Source organism: Pristiophorus japonicus, unplaced genomic scaffold (assembly GCF_044704955.1).
Source record: "Pristiophorus japonicus isolate sPriJap1 unplaced genomic scaffold, sPriJap1.hap1 HAP1_SCAFFOLD_334, whole genome shotgun sequence".
Classification (NCBI taxonomy): domain Eukaryota; kingdom Metazoa; phylum Chordata; class Chondrichthyes; family Pristiophoridae; genus Pristiophorus; species Pristiophorus japonicus.
The window spans coordinates 590,053-610,093 of record NW_027253150.1 but is presented as its reverse complement, the minus strand read 5'-3'; the positions used below and the strand labels follow the sequence as shown (position 1 = coordinate 610,093).

At 43.6% G+C, this 20,041-nt stretch overlaps 12 non-coding genes across 12 annotated transcripts; all 12 read right to left on the bottom strand.

The window, feature by feature from the left end:
• Nucleotides 1-373: 373 nt before the first annotated feature.
• Nucleotides 374-445, bottom strand: trnad-guc (transfer RNA aspartic acid (anticodon GUC)). Its single transcript has one exon. It is a non-coding gene; the product is annotated as a tRNA-Asp (tRNA).
• A 1,581-nt stretch (nt 446-2,026) lies between these two features.
• Nucleotides 2,027-2,108, bottom strand: trnas-aga (transfer RNA serine (anticodon AGA)). The gene has a single exon. It is a non-coding gene; the product is annotated as a tRNA-Ser (tRNA).
• A 1,869-nt stretch (nt 2,109-3,977) lies between these two features.
• On the bottom strand, nt 3,978-4,058 carry trnas-aga (transfer RNA serine (anticodon AGA)). Its single transcript has one exon. It is a non-coding gene; the product is annotated as a tRNA-Ser (tRNA).
• Nucleotides 4,059-5,927: 1,869 nt separating this feature from the next.
• On the bottom strand, nt 5,928-6,008 carry trnas-aga (transfer RNA serine (anticodon AGA)). The gene has a single exon. It is a non-coding gene; the product is annotated as a tRNA-Ser (tRNA).
• Nucleotides 6,009-7,877: 1,869 nt separating this feature from the next.
• On the bottom strand, nt 7,878-7,958 carry trnas-aga (transfer RNA serine (anticodon AGA)). Its single transcript has one exon. It is a non-coding gene; the product is annotated as a tRNA-Ser (tRNA).
• A 1,869-nt stretch (nt 7,959-9,827) lies between these two features.
• trnas-aga (transfer RNA serine (anticodon AGA)) lies at nt 9,828-9,909 on the bottom strand. Its single transcript has one exon. It is a non-coding gene; the product is annotated as a tRNA-Ser (tRNA).
• Nucleotides 9,910-10,125: 216 nt separating this feature from the next.
• On the bottom strand, nt 10,126-10,197 carry trnad-guc (transfer RNA aspartic acid (anticodon GUC)). Its single transcript has one exon. It is a non-coding gene; the product is annotated as a tRNA-Asp (tRNA).
• A 1,582-nt stretch (nt 10,198-11,779) lies between these two features.
• trnas-aga (transfer RNA serine (anticodon AGA)) lies at nt 11,780-11,860 on the bottom strand. The gene has a single exon. It is a non-coding gene; the product is annotated as a tRNA-Ser (tRNA).
• A 254-nt stretch (nt 11,861-12,114) lies between these two features.
• Nucleotides 12,115-12,186, bottom strand: trnad-guc (transfer RNA aspartic acid (anticodon GUC)). Its single transcript has one exon. It is a non-coding gene; the product is annotated as a tRNA-Asp (tRNA).
• Nucleotides 12,187-13,769: 1,583 nt separating this feature from the next.
• trnas-aga (transfer RNA serine (anticodon AGA)) lies at nt 13,770-13,850 on the bottom strand. Its single transcript has one exon. It is a non-coding gene; the product is annotated as a tRNA-Ser (tRNA).
• Nucleotides 13,851-15,725: 1,875 nt separating this feature from the next.
• trnas-aga (transfer RNA serine (anticodon AGA)) lies at nt 15,726-15,806 on the bottom strand. Its single transcript has one exon. It is a non-coding gene; the product is annotated as a tRNA-Ser (tRNA).
• A 1,908-nt stretch (nt 15,807-17,714) lies between these two features.
• On the bottom strand, nt 17,715-17,795 carry trnas-aga (transfer RNA serine (anticodon AGA)). Its single transcript has one exon. It is a non-coding gene; the product is annotated as a tRNA-Ser (tRNA).
• Between the last annotated feature and the right edge of the window lie 2,246 nt (nt 17,796-20,041).

The window sequence follows — 20,041 nt, the reverse complement described above, 5'->3', positions numbered from 1 at the left end:
TTATTCCAATTATCACATGATCAGTTTGGTGGAGAACTGGTTAAATTGTGAAATGGAATGAAAAATGCTGCGAATCGTAGTCGGCAGGATTCGAACGTGCGCGGGAAAATCCCAATGGATTTCTAGTTCATCGCCTTAACCACTCGGCCACGACTACTGTGTCGCTGGCTTTTTAAACGTTACTCAGAAAAAACTCAGTCATCCATCTCTGTGCAGCAGACGGCCAAAGAATCCTGAAAAAGTCTCCGTTTGCAAAAAATCTGGAAGAGGCAAACTCCTCCACATGTATTTTCACAGTTCGATTTCGCTCTGGAATTTTTAATATGTATCTACCAAGAAACAGAAGTAAAAATCAACATTTTGAAACATCTGCCTCCCCGTCGGGGAATTGAACCCCGGTCTCCCGCGTGACAGGCGGGGATACTTACCACTATACTAACGAGGAACTGACGGATAGCTGTTCTGTCGGAGCAGGAATCGAGCTGTGAACAGAACTGGACACCATGAGAAGTCGACAGACACATTGAGAGACAGATACAAACCGACAAACAGGGAGAGACAGACACCGAGATAGAGACAACGAGAGACAGAAAGTGTGAGACTGAGAAGGAGAGGCAGATTGGGTGAGAAAAAGACTCAAACACATACAGAGACAGAGATTTGTGTGTTTGATCTATTAAGAGAGAAAGGGAAAGAGTGAGAGAAAGACAACGATAAAGACAGTGACAAGGAGAGAGACAGATAGAGAGAAAGAGATAGCGACTAAAACAGAAAATGATGGAAATACTTCTCAGGTTAGAGGCAGGGACTAACAGAGACAGGCAAAGAAATGGACACACCGAAATGATGGGAAAGAGAGAGCCAGTCAGACAAAGAATCTGAGAGAATCCCATTGGAACAGACGTGGGCACCGTGAGAAAGAGACAGATTGAGAGACTGAGACAAACGGAGAAACAGGGACAGACAGAGTGAGTCAGACTGAGAGAGACAAAGACTCAGACATACAAACACATACACAGCTCTGTGTAGAGAGAGAGAGAGGCAGAGACCGAGCGACACAGATACATTTCACAATTTCATTTCATTATCGGTTCAGAGTGACACATAGTTACAGAAAATTGTTGATTCAACCGATGAAAATCGGACATCACTGATCAGAATGGGAGGAAATCTGTGTTAAAATAAATAGAAACCAGAAGTGGGGAAGAACCCACGGTGGAAAACCCTTTGAGGTTTAAGGCCAACGACATAACCACTCGGTTATCCTGGCCCTGTGAGAGCATGGATTCTGTCTCTGTGACAAACTGGGCTTCAACACCAACCCCACATACAAACACATGCACATAGTCTTTTAGTGAGCATTTACGAACATTTTGAGGAATATTGACACGGGGGCAACTCTCCTACTCTGTTTCGAGTAATGCTCTGGGACCTTTCATATCCACCCGAGGGTGCAGACGGAGCTTCAATTTAACATTTCATCCGAAAGTCAACAGCTTCAACATTGCAAAATTCCCCAAGTGCTGCACTTGAGTGTTAGCCAAGATGATATGCTCAAGTCCAAGGAGTGCGACTTGAACACACAAACTCCTGATTCAGTCGAGAATGCTGCCACTGAACCAAAGCCGATACAAAAGTTCACAACCGTATTATTTTCCCCAAGTCTTTTTTATAAGTTCCAGGACATACCAAATTCATGGTGATGATTTCCACAGACAGTTGCACATACACAGAGACAAAAATAGAGATAGACAGACACAGAGACACAGATAACCAAAAATTTACACGCACCAACGGGCATGCACAGCTGCCTTAGACATCTCGAGGGATAGACAGGCTGAATCACTGTCGCAACTATGACTGATTGTTGCGATTTTTTAATCGGATGTATCGTGAATATTGCAGATTAATAAAAATGAGAACAAATGTCAGTGTTGAAAGGTGTGGGACGTTATTCCAATTATCACATGATCAGTTTGGTAGCGAACTGGTTAAATTGTGAAATGGAATGAAAAATGCTGAGAATCGTAGTCGGCAGGATTCGAACCTGCGCGGGAAAATCCCAATGGATTTCTAATCCATCGCCTTAACCACTCGGCCACGACTACTGTGTCGCTGGCTTTTTAAACGTTACTCAGAAAAAACTCAGTCATCCATCTCTGTGCAGCAGACGGCCAAAGAATCCTGAAAAAGTCTCCGTTTGCAAAAAATCTGGAAGAGGCAAACTCCTCCACATGTATTTTCACAGTTCGATTTCGCTCTGGAATTTTTAATATGTATCTACCAAGAAACAGAAGTAAAAATCAACATTTTGAAACATCTGCCTCCCCGTCGGGGAATTGAACCGCGGTCTCCCGCGTGACAGGCGGGGATACTTACAACTATACTAACGAGGAACTGACGGATAGCTGCTCTGTCGGAGCAGGAATCGAGCTGTGAACAGAACTGGACACCATGAGAAGTCGACAGACACATTGAGAGACAGATACAAACCGACAAACAGGGAGAGACAGACACCGAGATAGAGACAACGAGAGACAGAAAGTGTGAGACTGAGAAGGAGAGGCAGATTGGGTGAGAAAAAGACTCAAACACATACTGAGACAGAGATTTGTGTGTTTGATCTATTAAGAGAGAAAGGGAAAGAGTGAGAGAAAGACAATGATAAAGACAGTGACAAGGAGAGAGACAGATAGAGAGAAAGAGATAGAGACTAAAACAGAAAATGATGGAAATACTTCTCAGGTTAGAGGCAGGGACTAACAGAGACAGGCAAAGAAATGGACAGACCGAAATGATGGGAAAGAGAGAGCCAGTCAGACAAAGAATCTGAGAGAATCCCATTGGAACAGACGTGGGCACCGTGAGAAAGAGACAGATTGAGAGACTGAGACAAACGGAGAAACAGGGACAGACAGAGTGAGTCAGACTGAGAGAGACAAAGACTCGGACATACAAATACATACACAGCTCTGTGTAGAGAGAGAGAGAGGCAGAGACCGAGCGACACAGATACATTTCACAATTTCATTTCATTATCGGTTCAGAGTGACACATAGTTACAGAAAATTGTTGATTCAACCGATGAAAATCGGACATCACTGATCAGAATGGGAGGAAATCTGTGTTAAAATAAATAGAAACCAGGAGTGGGGAAGAACCCACGGTGGAAAACCCTTTGAGGTTTAAGGCCAACGACATAACCACTCGGTTATCCTGGCCCTGTGAGAGCTTGGATTCTGTCTCTGTGACAAACTGGGCTTCAACACCAACCCCACATACAAACACATGCACATAGTCTTTTAGTGAGCATTTACGAACATTTTGAGGAATATTGACACGGGGGCAACTCTCCTACTCTGTTTCCAGTAATGCTCTGGGACCTTTCATATCCACCCGAGGGTGCAGACGGAGCTTCAATTTAACATTTCATCCGAAAGTCAACAGCTTCAACATTGCAAAATTCCCCAAGTGCTGCACTTGAGTGTTAGCCAAGATGATATGCTCAAGTCCAAGGAGTGCGACTTGAACACACAAACTCCTGATTCAGTCGAGAATGCTGCCACTGAACCAAAGCCGATACAAAAGTTCACAACCGTATTATTTTCCCCAAGTCTTTTTTATAAGTTCCAGGACATACCAAATTCATGGTGATGATTTCCACAGACAGTTGCACATACACAGAGACAAAAATAGAGATAGACAGACACAGAGACACAGATAACCAAAAATTTACACGCACCAACGGGCATGCACAGCTGCCTTAGACATCTCGAGGGATAGACAGGCTGAATCACTGTCGCAACTATGACTGATTGTTGCTATTTTTTAATCGGATGTATCGTGAATATTGCAGATTAATAAAAATGAGAACAAATGTCAGTGTTGAAAGGTGTGGGACGTTATTCCAATTATCACATGATCAGTTTGGTAGCGAACTGGTTAAATTGTGAAATGGAATGAAAAATGCTGAGAATCGTAGTCGGCAGGATTCGAACCTGCGCGGGAAATCCCAATGGATTTCTAGTCCATCGCCTTAACCACTCGGCCACGATTACTGTGTCGCTGGCTTTTTAAACGTTACTCAGAAAAAACTCAGTCATCCATCTCTGTGCAGCAGACGGCCGAAGAATCCTGAAAAAGTCTCCGTTTGCAAAAAATCTGGAAGAGGCAAACTCCTCCACATGTATTTTCACAGTTCGATTTCGCTCTGGAATTTTTAATATGTATCTACCAAGAAACAGAAGTAAAAATCAACATTTTGAAACATCTGCCTCTCTGTCGGGGAATTGAACCCCGGTCTCCCGCGTGACAGGCGGGGATACTTTCCACTTTACTAACGAGGAACTGACGGATAGCTGCTCTGTCGGAGCAGGAATCGAGCTGTGAACAGAACTGGACACCATGAGAAGTCGACAGACACATTGAGAGACAGATACAAACCGACAAACAGGGAGAGACAGACACCGAGATAGAGACAACGAGAGACAGAAAGTGTGAGACTGAGAAGGAGAGGCAGATTGGGTGAGAAAAAGACTCAAACACATACTGAGACAGAGATTTGTGTGTTTGATCTATTAAGAGAGAAAGGGAAAGAGTGAGAGAAAGACAATGATAAAGACAGTGACAAGGAGAGAGACAGATAGAGAGAAAGAGATAGAGACTAAAACAGAAAATGATGGAAATACTTCTCAGGTTAGAGGCAGGGACTAACAGAGACAGGCAAAGAAATGGACAGACCGAAATGATGCGAAAGAGAGAGCCAGTCAGACAAAGAATCTGAGAGAATCCCATTGGAACAGACGTGGGCACCGTGAGAAAGAGACAGATTGAGAGACTGAGACAAACGGAGAAACAGGGACAGACAGAGTGAGTCAGACTGAGAGAGACAAAGACTCAGACATACAAACACATACACAGCTCTGTGTAGAGAGAGAGAGAGGCAGAGACCGAGCGACACAGATACATTTCACAATTTCATTTCATTATCGGTTCAGAGTGACACATAGTTACAGAAAATTGTTGATTCAACCGATGAAAATCGGACATCACTGATCAGAATGGGAGGAAATCTGTGTTAAAATAAATAGAAACCAGGAGTGGGGAAGAACCCACGGTGGAAAACCCTTTGAAGTTTAAGGCCAACGACATAACCACTCGGTTATCCTGGCCCTGTGAGAGCTTGGATTCTGTCTCTGTGACAAACTGGGCTTCAACACCAACCCCACATACAAACACATGCACATAGTCTTTTAGTGAGCATTTACGAACATTTTGAGGAATATTGACACGGGGGCAACTCTCCTACTCTGTTTCCAGTAATGCTCTGGGACCTTTCATATCCACCCGAGGGTGCAGACGGAGCTTTAATTTAACATTTCATCCGAAAGTCAACAGCTTCAACATTGCAAAATTCCCCAAGTGCTGCACTTGAGTGTTAGCCAAGATGATATGCTCAAGTCCAAGGAGTGCGACTTGAAGACACAAACTCCTGATTCAGTCGAGAATGCTGCCACTGAACCAAAGCCGATACAAAAGTTCACAACCGTATTATTTTCCCCAAGTCTTTTTTATAAGTTCCAGGACATACCAAATTCATGGTGATGATTTCCACAGACAGTTGCACATACACAGAGACAAAAATAGAGATAGACAGACACAGAGACACAGATAACCAAAAATTTACACGCACCAACGGGCATGCACAGCTGCCTTAGACATCTCGAGGGATAGACAGGCTGAATCACTGTCGCAACTATGACTGATTGTTGCTATTTTTTAATCGGATGTATCGTGAATATTGCAGATTAATAAAAATGAGAACAAATGTCAGTGTTGAAAGGTGTGGGACGTTATTCCAATTATCACATGATCAGTTTGGTAGCGAACTGGTTAAATTGTGAAATGGAATGAAAAATGCTGAGAATCGTAGTCGGCAGGATTCGAACCTGCGCGGGAAATCCCAATGGATTTCTAGTCCATCGCCTTAACCACTCGGCCACGATTACTGTGTCGCTGGCTTTTTAAACGTTACTCAGAAAAAACTCAGTCATCCATCTCTGTGCAGCAGACGGCCGAAGAATCCTGAAAAAGTCTCCGTTTGCAAAAAATCTGGAAGAGGCAAACTCCTCCACATGTATTTTCACAGTTCGATTTCGCTCTGGAATTTTTAATATGTATCTACCAAGAAACAGAAGTAAAAATCAACATTTTGAAACATCTGCCTCTCTGTCGGGGAATTGAACCCCGGTCTCCCGCGTGACAGGCGGGGATACTTTCCACTATACTAACGAGGAACTGACGGATAGCTGCTCTGTCGGAGCAGGAATCGAGCTGTGAACAGAACTGGACACCATGAGAAGTCGACAGACACATTGAGAGACAGATACAAACCGACAAACAGGGAGAGACAGACACCGAGATAGAGACAACGAGAGACAGAAAGTGTGAGACTGAGAAGGAGAGGCAGATTGGGTGAGAAAAAGACTCAAACACATACTGAGACAGAGATTTGTGTGTTTGATCTATTAAGAGAGAAAGGGAAAGAGTGAGAGAAAGACAATGATAAAGACAGTGACAAGGAGAGAGACAGATAGAGAGAAAGAGATAGAGACTAAAACAGAAAATGATGGAAATACTTCTCAGGTTAGAGGCAGGGACTAACAGAGACAGGCAAAGAAATGGACAGACCGAAATGATGCGAAAGAGAGAGCCAGTCAGACAAAGAATCTGAGAGAATCCCATTGGAACAGACGTGGGCACCGTGAGAAAGAGACAGATTGAGAGACTGAGACAAACGGAGAAACAGGGACAGACAGAGTGAGTCAGACTGAGAGAGACAAAGACTCAGACATACAAACACATACACAGCTCTGTGTAGAGAGAGAGAGAGGCAGAGACCGAGCGACACAGATACATTTCACAATTTCATTTCATTATCGGTTCAGAGTGACACATAGTTACAGAAAATTGTTGATTCAACCGATGAAAATCGGACATCACTGATCAGAATGGGAGGAAATCTGTGTTAAAATAAATAGAAACCAGGAGTGGGGAAGAACCCACGGTGGAAAACCCTTTGAAGTTTAAGGCCAACGACATAACCACTCGGTTATCCTGGCCCTGTGAGAGCTTGGATTCTGTCTCTGTGACAAACTGGGCTTCAACACCAACCCCACATACAAACACATGCACATAGTCTTTTAGTGAGCATTTACGAACATTTTGAGGAATATTGACACGGGGGCAACTCTCCTACTCTGTTTCCAGTAATGCTCTGGGACCTTTCATATCCACCCGAGGGTGCAGACGGAGCTTTAATTTAACATTTCATCCGAAAGTCAACAGCTTCAACATTGCAAAATTCCCCAAGTGCTGCACTTGAGTGTTAGCCAAGATGATATGCTCAAGTCCAAGGAGTGCGACTTGAAGACACAAACTCCTGATTCAGTCGAGAATGCTGCCACTGAACCAAAGCCGATACAAAAGTTCACAACCGTATTATTTTCCCCAAGTCTTTTTTATAAGTTCCAGGACATACCAAATTCATGGTGATGATTTCCACAGACAGTTGCACATACACAGAGACAAAAATAGAGATAGACAGACACAGAGACACAGATAACCAAAAATTTACACGCACCAACGGGCATGCACAGCTGCCTTAGACATCTCGAGGGATAGACAGGCTGAATCACTGTCGCAACTATGACTGATTGTTGCGATTTTTTAATCGGATGTATCGTGAATATTGCAGATTAATAAAAATGAGAACAAATGTCAGTGTTGAAAGGTGTGGGACGTTATTCCAATTATCACATGATCAGTTTGGTAGCGAACTGGTTAAATTGTGAAATGGAATGAAAAATGCTGAGAATCGTAGTCGGCAGGATTCGAACCTGCGCGGGAAATCCCAATGGATTTCTAGTCCATCGCCTTAACCACTCGGCCACGATTACTGTGTCGCTGGCTTTTTAAACGTTACTCAGAAAAAACTCAGTCATCCATCTCTGTGCAGCAGACGGCCGAAGAATCCTGAAAAAGTCTCCGTTTGCAAAAAATCTGGAAGAGGCAAACTCCTCCACATGTATTTTCACAGTTCGATTTCGCTCTGGAATTTTTAATATGTATCTACCAAGAAACAGAAGTAAAAATCAACATTTTGAAACATCTGCCTCTCTGTCGGGGAATTGAACCCCGGTCTCCCGCGTGACAGGCGGGGATACTTTCCACTATACTAACGAGGAACTGACGGATAGCTGCTCTGTCGGAGCAGGAATCGAGCTGTGAACAGAACTGGACACCATGAGAAGTCGACAGACACATTGAGAGACAGATACAAACCGACAAACAGGGAGAGACAGACACCGAGATAGAGACAACGAGAGACAGAAAGTGTGAGACTGAGAAGGAGAGGCAGATTGGGTGAGAAAAAGACTCAAACACATACTGAGACAGAGATTTGTGTGTTTGATCTATTAAGAGAGAAAGGGAAAGAGTGAGAGAAAGACAATGATAAAGACAGTGACAAGGAGAGAGACAGATAGAGAGAAAGAGATAGAGACTAAAACAGAAAATGATGGAAATACTTCTCAGGTTAGAGGCAGGGACTAACAGAGACAGGCAAAGAAATGGACAGACCGAAATGATGCGAAAGAGAGAGCCAGTCAGACAAAGAATCTGAGAGAATCCCATTGGAACAGACGTGGGCACCGTGAGAAAGAGACAGATTGAGAGACTGAGACAAACGGAGAAACAGGGACAGACAGAGTGAGTCAGACTGAGAGAGACAAAGACTCAGACATACAAACACATACACAGCTCTGTGTAGAGAGAGAGAGAGGCAGAGACCGAGCGACACAGATACATTTCACAATTTCATTTCATTATCGGTTCAGAGTGACACATAGTTACAGAAAATTGTTGATTCAACCGATGAAAATCGGACATCACTGATCAGAATGGGAGGAAATCTGTGTTAAAATAAATAGAAACCAGGAGTGGGGAAGAACCCACGGTGGAAAACCCTTTGAAGTTTAAGGCCAACGACATAACCACTCGGTTATCCTGGCCCTGTGAGAGCTTGGATTCTGTCTCTGTGACAAACTGGGCTTCAACACCAACCCCACATACAAACACATGCACATAGTCTTTTAGTGAGCATTTACGAACATTTTGAGGAATATTGACACGGGGGCAACACTCCTACTCTGTTTCCAGTAATGCTCTGGGACCTTTCATATCCACCCGAGGGTGCAGACGGAGCTTTAATTTAACATTTCATCCGAAAGTCAACAGCTTCAACATTGCAAAATTCCCCAAGTGCTGCACTTGAGTGTTAGCCAAGATGATATGCTCAAGTCCAAGGAGTGCGACTTGAAGACACAAACTCCTGATTCAGTCGAGAATGCTGCCACTGAACCAAAGCCGATACAAAAGTTCACAACCGTATTATTTTCCCCAAGTCTTTTTTATAAGTTCCAGGACATACCAAATTCATGGTGATGATTTCCACAGACAGTTGCACATACACAGAGACAAAAATAGAGATAGACAGACACAGAGACACAGATAACCAAAAATTTACACGCACCAACGGGCATGCACAGCTGCCTTAGACATCTCGAGGGATAGACAGGCTGAATCACTGTCGCAACTATGACTGATTGTTGCGATTTTTTAATCGGATGTATCGTGAATATTGCAGATTAATAAAAATGAGAACAAATGTCAGTGTTGAAAGGTGTGGGACGTTATTCCAATTATCACATGATCAGTTTGGTAGCGAACTGGTTAAATTGTGAAATGGAATGAAAAATGCTGAGAATCGTAGTCGGCAGGATTCGAACCTGCGCGGGAAAATCCCAATGGATTTCTAATCCATCGCCTTAACCACTCGGCCACGACTACTGTGTCGCTAGCTTTTTAAACGTTACTCAGAAAAAACTCAGTCATCCATCTCTGTGCAGCAGACGGCCAAAGAATCCTGAAAAAGTCTCCGTTTGCAAAAAATCTGGAAGAGGCAAACTCCTCCACATGTATTTTCACAGTTCGATTTCGCTCTGGAATTTTTAATATGTATCTACCAAGAAACAGAAGTAAAAATCAACATTTTGAAACATCTGCCTCCCCGTCGGGGAATTGAACCCCGGTCTCCCGCGTGACAGGCGGGGATACTTACCACTATACTAACGAGGAACTGACGGATAGCTGCTCTGTCGGAGCAGGAATCGAGCTGTGAACAGAACTGGACACCATGAGAAGTCGACAGACACATTGAGAGACAGATGCAAACCGACAAACAGGGAGAGACAGACACCGAGATAGAGACAACGAGAGACAGAAAGTGTGAGACTGAGAAGGAGAGGCAGATTGGGTGAGAAAAATACTCAAACACATACAGAGACAGAGATTTGTGTGTTTGATCTATTAAGAGAGAAAGGGAAAGAGTGAGAGAAAGACAATGATAAAGACAGTGACAAGGAGAGAGACAGATAGAGAGAAAGAGATAGAGACTAAAACAGAAAATGATGGAAATACTTCTCAGGTTAGAGGCAGGGACTAACAGAGACAGGCAAAGAAATGGACAGACCGAAATGATGGGAAAGAGAGAGCCAGTCAGACAAAGAATCTGAGAGAATCCCATTGGAACAGACGTGGGCACCGTGAGAAAGAGACAGATTGAGAGACTGAGACAAACGGAGAAACAGGGACAGACAGAGTGAGTCAGACTGAGAGAGACAAAGACTCAGACATACAAACACATACACAGCTCTGTGGAGACAGAGAGAGAGGCAGAGACCGAGCAACACAGATACATTTCACAATTTCATTTCATTATCGGTTCAGAGTGACACATAGTTACAGAAAATTGTTGATTCAACCGATGAAAATCGGACATCACTGATCAGAATGGGAGGAAATCTGTGTTAAAATAAATAGAAACCAGGAGTGGGGAAGAACCCACGGTGGAAAACCCTTTGAAGTTTAAGGCCAACGACATAACCACTCGGTTATCCTGGCCCTGTGAGAGCTTGGATTCTGTTTCTGTGACAAACTGGGCTTCAACCCCAACCCCACATACAAACACATGCACATAGTCTTTTAGTGAGCATTTACGAACATTTTGACGAATATTGACACGGGGGCAACTCTCCTACTCTGTTTCGAGTAATGCTCTGGGACCTTTCATATCCACCCGAGGGTGCAGACGGAGCTTCAATTTAACATTTCATCCGAAAGTCAACAACTTCAACATTGCAAAATTCCCCAAGTGCTGCACTTGAGTGTTAGCCAAGATGATATGCTCAAGTCCAAGGAGTGCGACTTGAAGACACAAACTCCTGATTCAGTCGAGAATGCTGCCACTGAACCAAAGCCGATACAAAAGTTCACAACCGTATTATTTTCCCCAAGTCTTTTTTATAAGTTCCAGGACATACCAAATTCATGGTGATGATATCCACAGACAGTTGCACATACACAGAGACAAAAATAGAGATAGACAGACACAGAGACACACATAACCATTAAATTTACACGCACCAACGGGCATGCACAGCTGCCTTAGACATCTCGAGGGATAGACAGGCTGAATCAGTGTCGCAACTTTGACTGATTGTTGCGATTTTTTAATCGGATGTATCGTGAATATTGCAGATTAATAAAAATGAGAACAAATGTCAGTGTTGAAAGGTGTGGGACGTTATTCCAATTATCACATGATCAGTTTGGCAGAGAACCGGTTAAATTGTGAAATGGAATGAAAAATGCTGAGAATCGTAGTCGGCAGGATTCGAACCTGCGCGGGATAACCCAATGGATTTCTAGTCCATCGCCTTAACCACTCGGCCACGACTACTGTGTCGCTTCCTTTTTAAACTTTACTCAGAAAAAAACTCAGTCATCCATCTCTGTGTTGCAGACGGCTTACTCAGTCATCCATCTCTGTGTTGCAGACGGCCAAAGACTCCTGAAAAATTCTCCGTTTGCTAAAAATCTGGACGAGGCAATCTCATCCACCTGTATTTTTACAGTTCCATATTACTCTGGAACTTTTTAACATGCATCTCTTCCAAGAAACAGAAGTAAAATTCGACATTTTGAAACAACTGCCGCCCCGTCGGGGAATTGAACCCCGGTCTCCCGCGTGACAGACGGGAATACTCACCACTATACTAACGAGGAACTGACGTATACCAATTCTGTCAGAGCAGTAATCGAGTCACTGTGAACAGAACTGGACACCAGGAGAAGTCGATAGACACATTGAGAGACAGAGACAAACCGACAAACAGGGAGAGACAGACAGCGAGATAGAGACAACGAGAACAGAAAGTGTGAGACTGAGAAGGAGAGGAAGACTGAGTGAGAAAAAGACTCAAATATATACATATACAGAGATGTGTGTGAGTGATCTATTCAGAGAGAGAGGGAAAGAGTGAGAGAAAGACAACGATAAAGACAGTGACAAGGAGAGAGACAGATAGAGAGAGAGCGATAGAGACTAAAACAGAAAATGATGGAAATACTTCTCAGCTTACTGGCAGGGACTAACAGAGACAGGCAAAGACATGGACAGACCGAAATGATGGGAAAGAGAGAGCCAGTCAGACAAAGAGTCTGAGAGAATCCCATTGGAACAGACGTGGCACCGTGAGAAAGAGACAGATTGAGAGACAGTGACAAACAGAGAACCAGGGACAGACAGAGTGAGTCAGACTGAGAGAGACAAAGACTCAAACATCCAAAACTCTCTGAAGAGAGAGAGAGAGAGGCAGAAACCGAGCGACACAGATACATTTCACAATTTCATTTCATTATCGGTTCAGAGTGTCACATTGTTACAGAAAATTGCTGATTCAACCGATGAAAATCCGGTCTCACTGATCAGAATGGGAGGATATCCGTGTTAAGTTAAAGAGATACCAGGAGTGGGGGACAAACGCACGCGGGACAACCCCATTGAGTTTTAAGGCCAACGCCTCAACCACTCGGCTATTCTGGTCCTGTGAGAACCTGGATTCTGTCTCTGTGAGAATCTGGGCTTCAACCCCAACCCCACATACAAACACATGCACATCGGCTTTCAGTGAGCATTTACGAACATTTTTAGTAATATTGACACGGGGGCAAATCTCCTATTCTTTTTCGAATAATGCACTGGGAACTTTCATATCCACCCGAGGGTGCAAACGGAGCTTCAATTTAACATTTCATCCGAAAGTCAACAGCTTCAACATTGCAAAATTCCCCAAATGCTGCACTTGAGTGTTAGCCAAGATGATATGCTCAAGTCTCAGAAGTGCGACTTGAACAGACAAACTCCCGATTCAGTCGAGAATGCGGCCACTGAACCAAAGCCGATACAAAAGTTCACAACCGTATTATTTTCCCCAAGTCGTTTTTATAAGTTCCAGGACATATCAAATTCATGGTGATGATTTCCAGTGACAGTTGCACATACACAGAGACATATAAATAGATAGACAGACACAGAGACCCACACACACATATCCAGAAATTTGCACGCACCAACGACAATGCACAGATGCCTCAGACATCTCGAGGAATAGACAGGCTGAATCACTGTCGCAACTTTGACTGATGATTGCGAGTTTTGAAACGGATGTATCGTGAATATTGCAGATTAATAAAAATGAGAAAAAAATGTCAAAGTTGAAAGGTGTGGGACGTTATTCCATTCATCTCAGGATCAGTTTGGCAGAGAACCGGTTAAATTGTGAAATGGAATGAAAAATGCTGAGAATCGTAGTCGGCAGTATTCGAACCTGCGCGGGATAACCCAATGGATTTCTAGTCCATCGCCTTAACCACTCGGCCACGACTACTATGTCGCTGCCTTTTTAAACTTTACTCAGAAAAAACTCAGTCGTCCATCTCTGTGTAGCAGACGGCCAAAGACTCCTGAAAAATTCTCCGTTTGCTAAAAATCTGGACGAGGCAATCTCATCCACCTGTATTTTTACAGTTCCATCTTACTCTGGAACTTTTTAACATGCATCTCTTCCAAGAAACAGAAGTAAAATTCGACATCTTGAAACAACTGCCTCCCCGTCGGGGAATTGAACCCCGGTCTCCCGTGTGACAGGCGGGGATACTCACCACTATACTAACGAGAAACTGACGTGTACCAGTTCTGTCAGAGCAGGAATCGAGTCATTGTGAACAGAACTGGACACCAGGAGAAGTCGACAGACACATTGAGAGACAGAGACAAATCGACAAACAGGGAGAGACAGACAGCGAGATGGAGACAACGAGAGACAGAAAGTGTGAGACTGAGAAGGAGAGGAAGACTGAGTGAGAAAAAGACTCAAATATATACATATACAGAGATGTGTGTGTGTGATCTATTAAGAGAGAGAGGGAAAGAGTGAGAGAAAGACAATGATAAAGACAGTGACAAGGAGAGAGACAGATAGAGAGAGAGCGATAGAGACTAAAACAGAAAATGATGGAAATACTTCTCAGCTTACAGGCAGGGACTAACAGAGACAGGCAAAGACATGGACAGACCGAAATGATGGGAAAGAGAGAGCCAGTCAGACAAAGAGTCTGAGAGAATCCCATTGGAACAGACGTGGCACCGTGAGAAAGAGACAGATTGAGAGACAGAGACAAACAGAGAAACAGGGACAGACAGAGTGAGTCAGACTGAGAGAGACAAAGACTCAAACATACAAAACTCTCTGAAGAGAGAGAGAGAGAGGCAGAAACCGAGCGACACAGATACATTTCACAATTTCATTTCATTATCGGTTCAGAGTGTCACATTGTTACAGAAAATTGCTGATTCAATCGATGAAAATCCGGTCTCACTGATCAGAATGGGAGGATATCCGTGTTAAATTAAAGAGATACCAGGAGTGGGGGACAAACGCACGCGGGAGAAACCCATTGAGTTTTAAGGCCAACGCCTTAACCACTCGGCTATTCTGGTCCTGTGAGAACCTGGATTCTGTCTCTGTGAGAATCTGGGCTTCAACCCCAACCCCACATACAAACACATGCACATCGGCTTTCAGTGAGCATTTACGAACATTTTTAGTAATATTGACACGGGGGCAACTCTCCTATTCTTTTTAGAATAATGCACTGGGAACTTTCATATCCACCCGAGGGTGCAGACGGAGCTTCAATTTAACATTTCATCCGAAAGTCAACAGCTTCACCATTGCAAAATTCCCCAAGATCTGCACTTGAGTGTTAGCCAAGATGATATGCTCAAGTCTCAGAAGTGCGACTTGAACAGACAAACTCCCGATTCAGTCGAGAATGCGGCCACTGAACCAAAGCCGATACAAAAGTTCACAACGGTATTATTTTCCCCAAGTCGTTTTTATAAGTTCCAGGACATATCAAATTCATGGTGATGATTTCCAGTGACAGTTGCACATACACAGAGACATATAAATAGATAGACAGACACAGAGACCCACACACACATATCCAGAAATTTGCACGCACCAACGACAATGCACAGATGCCTCAGACATCTCGAGGAATAGACAGGCTGAATCACTGTCGCAACTTTGACTGATGATTGCGATTTTTGAAACGGATGTATCGTGAATATTGCAGATTAATAGAAATGAGAAAAAAATGTCAAAGTTGAAAGGTGTGGGACGTTATTCCATCCATCTCAGGATCAGTTTGGCAGAGAACTGGTTAAATTGTGAAATGGAATGAAAAATGCTGAGAATCGTAGTCGGCAGGATTCGAACCTGCGCGGGATAACCCAATGGATTTCTAGTCCATCGCCTTAACCACTCGGCCACGACTACTGTGTCGCTTCCTTTTTAAACTTTACTCAGAAAAAACTCAGTCATCCATCTCTGTGTTGCAGACGGCTTACTCAGTCATCCATCTCTGTGTTGCAGACGGCCAAAGACTCCTGAAAAATTCTCCGTTTGCTAAAAATCTGGACGAGGCAATCTCATCCACCTGTATTTTTACAGTTCCATATTACTCTGGAACTTTTTAACATGCATCTCTTCCAAGAAACAGAAGTAAAATTCGACATTTTGAAACAACTGCCGCCCCGTCGGGGAATTGAACCCCGGTCTCCCGCGTGGCAGGCGGGGATACGCACCACTATACTAACGAGGAACTGACGTGTACCAGTTCTGTCAGAGCAGTAATCGAGTCACTGTGAACAGAACTGGACACCAGGAGAAGTCGATAGACACATTGAGAGACAGAGACAAACCGACAAACAGGGAGAGACAGACAGCGAGATAGAGACAACGAGAGACAGAAAGTGTGAGACTGAGAAGGAGAGGAAGACTGAGTGAGAAAAAGACTCAAATATATACATATACAGAGATGTGTGTGAGTGATCTATTCAGAGAGAGAGGGAAAGAGTGAGAGAAAGACAACGATAAAGACAGTGACAAGGAGAGAGACAGATAGAGAGAGAGCGATAGAGACTAAAACAGAAAATGATGGAAATACTTCTCAGCTTACAGGCAGGGACTAACAGAGACAGGCAAAGACATGGACAGACCGAAATGATGGGAAAGAGAGAGCCAGTCAGACAAAGAGTCTGAGAGAATCCCATTGGAACAGACGTGGCACCGTGAGAAAGAGACAGATTGAGAGACAGTGACAAACAGAGAACCAGGGACAGACAGAGTGAGTCAGACTGAGAGAGACAAAGACTCAAACATACAAAACTCTCTGAAGAGAGAGAGAGAGAGGCAGAAACCGAGCGACACAGATACATTTCACAATTTCATTTCATTATCGGTTCAGAGTGTCACATTGTTACAGAAAATTGCTGATTCAACCGATGAAAATCCGGTCTCACTGATCAGAATGGGAGGATATCCGTGTTAAGTTAAAGAGATACCAGGAGTGGGGGACAAACGCACGCGGGACAACCCCATTGAGTTTTAAGGCCAACGCCTCAACCACTCGGCTATTCTGGTCCTGTGAGAACCTAGATTCTGTCTCTGTGAGAATCTGGGCTTCAACCCCAACCCCACATACAAACACATGCACATCGGCTTTCAGTGAGCATTTACGAACATTTTTAGTAATATTGACACGGGGGCAACTCTCCTATTCTTTTTCGAATAATGCACTGGGAACTTTCATATCCACCCGAGGGTGCAGACGGAGCTTCAATTTAACATTTCATCCGAAAGTCAACAGCTTCAACATTGCAAAATTCCCCAAGTGCTGCACTTGAGTGTTAGCCAAGATGATATGCTCAAGTCTCAGAAGTGCGACTTGAACAGACAAACTCCCGATTCAGTCGAGAATGCGGCCACTGAACCAAAGCCGATACAAAAGTTCACAACCGTATTATTTTCCCCAATCGTTTTTATAAGTTCTAGGACATATCAAATTCATGGTGATGATTTCCAGTGACAGTTGCACATAAACAGAGACATATAAATAGATAGACAGACACAGAGACCCACACACACATATCCAGAAATTTGCACGCACCAACGACAATGCACAGATGCCTCAGACATCTCGAGGAATAGACAGGCTGAATCACTGTCGCAACTTTGACTGATGATTGCGATTTTTGAAACGGATGTATCGTGAATATTGCAGATCAAAAGAAATGAGAAAAAAATGTCAAAGTTGAAAGGTGTGGGACGTTATTCCATCCATCTCAGGATCAGTTTGGCAGAGAACCGGTTAAATTGTGAAATGGAATGAAAAATGCTGAGAATCGTAGTCGGCAGGATTCGAACCTGCGCGGGATAACCCAATGGATTTCTAGTCCATCGCCTTAACCACTCGGCCACGACTACTGTGTCGCTGGCTTTTCAAACGTTACTCAGAAAAAAATTCAGTCATCCATCTCTGTGCAGCAGATGGCCAAAGAATCCTGAAAATGTCTCCGTTTGCTAAAAATCTGGACGAGGCAATCTGCTCTACCTGTATTTTTACAGTTCCATATTGCTCTGGACCTTTTTAATATGCATCTCTTCCAAGAAACAGAAGTAAAATTCAACATCTTGAAACAACTGCCTCCCAGTCGGGGAATTGAACCCCGGTCTCGCGCGTGACAGGCGGGGATACTCACCACTATACTAACGAGGAACTGACGGATAGCTGCGCTGTCGGAGCCCGAATCGAGCTGTGAACAGAACTAGACACCATGAGAAGTTGACGGACACATTGTGAGACAGAGACAAACCGACAAACAGGGAGAGACAGACACCGAGATAGAGACAACGAGAGACAGAAAGTGTGAGACTGAGAAGGAGAGGCAGATTGGGTGAGAAAAAGACTCAAACACATACAGAGAAAGAGATGTGTGTGTGTGATCTATTAAGAGAGAAAGGGAAAGAGTGAGAGAAAGACAATGATAAAGACAGTGACAAGGAGAGAGACAGATAGAGAGAAAGAGATAGAGACTAAAACAGAAAATGATGGAAATACTTCTCAGGTCAGAGGCAGGGACTAACAGAGACAGGCAAAGAAATGGACAGACCGAAATGATGGGAAAGAGAGAGCCAGTCAGACAAAGAATCTGAGAGAATCCCATTGGAACAGACGTGGGCACCGTGAGAAAGAGACAGATTGAGAGACTGAGACAAACGGAGAAACAGAGACAGACAGAGTGAGTCAGACTGAGAGAGACAAAGACTCAACATACAAACACATACACAGCTCTGTGAAGAGAGAGAGAGGCAGAGACCGAGCGACGCAGATACATTTCACAATTTCATTTCATTATCGGTTCAGAGTGTCACATAGTTACAGAAAATGGTTGATTCAACCGATGAAAGTCGGACATCACTGATCAGAATGGGAGGAAATATGTGTTAAAATAAATAGAAACCAGGAGTGGGGAAGAGCCCACGGTGGAAAAACCCTTTGAAGTTTAAGGCCAACGACTTAACCACTCGGTTATCCTGGCCGAGTGAGAGCTTGGATTCTGTCTCTGTGACAAACTGGGCTTCAACCCCAACCCCACATACAAACACATGCACATAGTCTTTAGTGAGCATTTACGAACATTTTTAGGAATATTGATACGGGGGCAACTCTCCTACTCCTATTCGAGTAATGCACTGGGACCTTTCATATTCACCCGAGGGTGCAGACGGAGTTTCAATTTAACATTTCATCCGAAAGTCAACAGCTTCAACATTGCAAAATTCCCCAAGTGCTGCACTTGAGTGTTAGCCAAGATGATATGCTCAAGTCCAAGGACTGCGAATTGAATACACAAACTCCTGATTCAGTCGAGAATGCTGCCACTGAACCAAAGCCAATACAAAAGTTCACAACCGTATTATTTTCCCCAAGTCTTTTTTATAAGTTCCAGGACATATCAAATTCATGGTGATGATTTCCACAGACAGTTGCACATATGGAGAGACAAAAATAGAGATAGACAGACACAGAGACACACACACACATAACCAAAAATTTACACGCACCAACGGGCATGCACAGATGCCTGAGACATCTCGAGGTATAGACAGGCTGAATCACTGTCGCAACTTTGACTGATTTTTGCGATGTTTTAAACGGATGTATCGTGAATATTGCAGATTAATAAAAATGAGAAACAAATATCTGTGTTGAAAGGTGTGGGACATTATTCCATTTATCTCATGATCAGTTTGGCAGAGAACTGGTTAAATTGTGAAATGGAATGAAAAATGCTGAGAATCGTAGTCGGCAGGATTCGAATCTGCGCGGGAAAATTTCAATGGATTTCTAGTCCGACAGCAGGGAGAGACAGAGAGCGACATCGAGACAACGGGAGACAGAAAGTGTGAGACAATGAAGGAGTGGCAGACTGAGTGAGAAACAGACGCAAATACATACATATACAGAGATGTGTGTGTGTGATCTATTAAGAGAGAGAGGGAAAGAGTGAGAGAAAGACAATGATAAAGACAGTGACAAGGAGAGAGACTGATCGAGAAAGAGAGATAGAGACTAATAGAGAAAATGATGGAAATATTCAGCAGGTTAGAGACAGAGCAAAAAAAGACAGCAGGCAGAGACATAGACAGATGGAGAGAGACAGTCAGAC